At 29.9% G+C, this 2,011-nt stretch overlaps 1 long non-coding RNA gene across 1 annotated transcript in view; it reads right to left on the bottom strand.

Moving 5' to 3' along the window:
* Positions 1-1,631: 1,631 nt before the first annotated feature.
* The window catches only part of LOC119586735, a 1,984-nt gene continuing 1,604 nt past the window's right edge, over positions 1,632-2,011 (bottom strand). Inside the window, exon 3 of the long non-coding RNA XR_005229961.1 lies at positions 1,632-1,819. This is a non-coding gene — a long non-coding RNA (uncharacterized LOC119586735). The remainder of the gene's footprint in view (positions 1,820-2,011) is intronic.

A 2,011-nucleotide genomic window follows, 5' to 3' on the forward strand; every position in this document is an offset into this window, starting at 1 on the left:
AAAAGGATTAAGAACTACTGGTCAAAATCATTAAGAGATAAAAAAAAAATGGAAACATAAATATTATCAGAACTTCTCTGAAAAACAGGGTTTCTATATTTAATAAAATCCTATGAGAAAGAGAAATTAATTTATTTGAAATATAAAGAAGAAAGAATAAATAAGCAGGGTAAAAAACATTCACCTGAATATAGGAATTTTAATAATGCTAATGACTTGTAAATAATATCAGGAAAGATACAGAAAATATAAATTATCTGTAACAAATTGTCAAGCACATATATCTGATAAACATAAGGAATGAAACAGTTTATCTGGGAATGAAAATAAGAATATTCAAATCCCTTTTTTACTCCCCAGCATATTAGTATCACTAAATTATCCAAAGATATTCTAAAGGGCCCAATGCTAACACCCCCTTTTTGGATGGCAACATAATATGTTCATTATGTAGAGACAGTGCTTTATTTTCTCATACTTTATACCAACCTGCGTTAATGAGTGACTTATATCTAAAAAGCAGTGATGATGAAGAACATATACACTTGTGCTATTTGTTTATCAGTTAAAATTATCAAGGCAAAATATTGCATTAAACATCAAAATGCTTTAATATGCAGGATCTCAATCAAATCCTGAAGCCAGTGTCAAAATGATTATTTTGGCATTTTCCTTCTTCCACTAATGCTCATAAACTTTTGTAAATTATTTATGTAAACAGCCACTGAAGTAAACATAGCACAATGTCAAAATATGTATCAGATGGTTGGTAATAAATTAAAATGCTAGTAACAAAATTTTAAATATAAAAAAGTGGATATCTATATTTCCTCTTCAAAATATACATAAAACACTGAACTCACCTAATGATTACTTTCAAAACCATGACCTTTGGTGGCATAAATAAATGAGATGATTATCTATCACTGAAAACATCACAAACCCCATGGAATCGAAGGCTAAGACATGAAATGATTGATTACCTACAATACATAACTATGTTAAAATTAACACATAAAATTCCATCCACATGGAAAAACCACAAGGAAAGTTTATGCAAAAGCCTCTGTATATGGTTAGGCAAGAGAGAGAGGAAAAATATTAAATATATAATTTTCCTAAGCCATTTGTCTGTTAAATGAGTGTGTTTACATGGCATTCTTTCTTTCATAATATAAATTCAGATTCCTGTCATGGTGAAGTGCTTTTATTTTTCATTTACATAAGGCATTGCAGTAAGCTATTTTTTTTTTACCATATTTTAAGAAAATAAATTATGTAGCAATTATCATATTAACCCTTCCTATCCCTGCTCTCAAAAATGTATAATAGAAAATTGAAATTCCCCTTTTTTTTTATTTCATTTAAATTTCATAATATATATTTACATCAGATTCCTTAAAAACAAACTACAAAAATATAAACAAAATGAATACTTTGGCATCAATAAAAAATCATTGAGATTGATTACGTAATTAAATGTACCTTGACCTCCTTTTAATGCATATTTCATACACATTTTGCCCAAAACGAAATATACACAAGATAAAAATGCTTAGTTTTTACACTATCAAAATCTTGCCATAGTGCCTTACATTTCTTTTTTAAGAACATAATGAAGTTCTTTAAACCCCATGCGAGCAAAAAATAATACCCAATGCCATTAAAAATAACTTCGGTCAATTTCTAGTCTCTTGTTGGAAGTTGGAGTGTGGGCTGGGGGGGAAGGTTTAGAGTCACGGGCCACGCTTGCCTTGCCTGCGGGGTGTGTCATCATCCTCATCTCGGACCTCTCGGACTCGATCTCGTCTACTGGAGACTGGAGGAAGATTTGCAAGTATGTATAAGTCTATCAGGTTTAGAGCATTAAATTTATAGTTTTTTATACTCTGCTTATATTCCTTGAAAGTATTCCAATTTCTGAGTTGATTTACATATAAAATAAGAATTAACCCAACATAAATATGAAATGTACAAAAGTCACTACTGCAACAGTAGTTATAGTAGATAA

The sequence above is a fragment of the Penaeus monodon genome, chromosome 21 (assembly GCF_015228065.2).
Source record: "Penaeus monodon isolate SGIC_2016 chromosome 21, NSTDA_Pmon_1, whole genome shotgun sequence".
Classification (NCBI taxonomy): Eukaryota; Metazoa; Arthropoda; class Malacostraca; order Decapoda; family Penaeidae; genus Penaeus; species Penaeus monodon.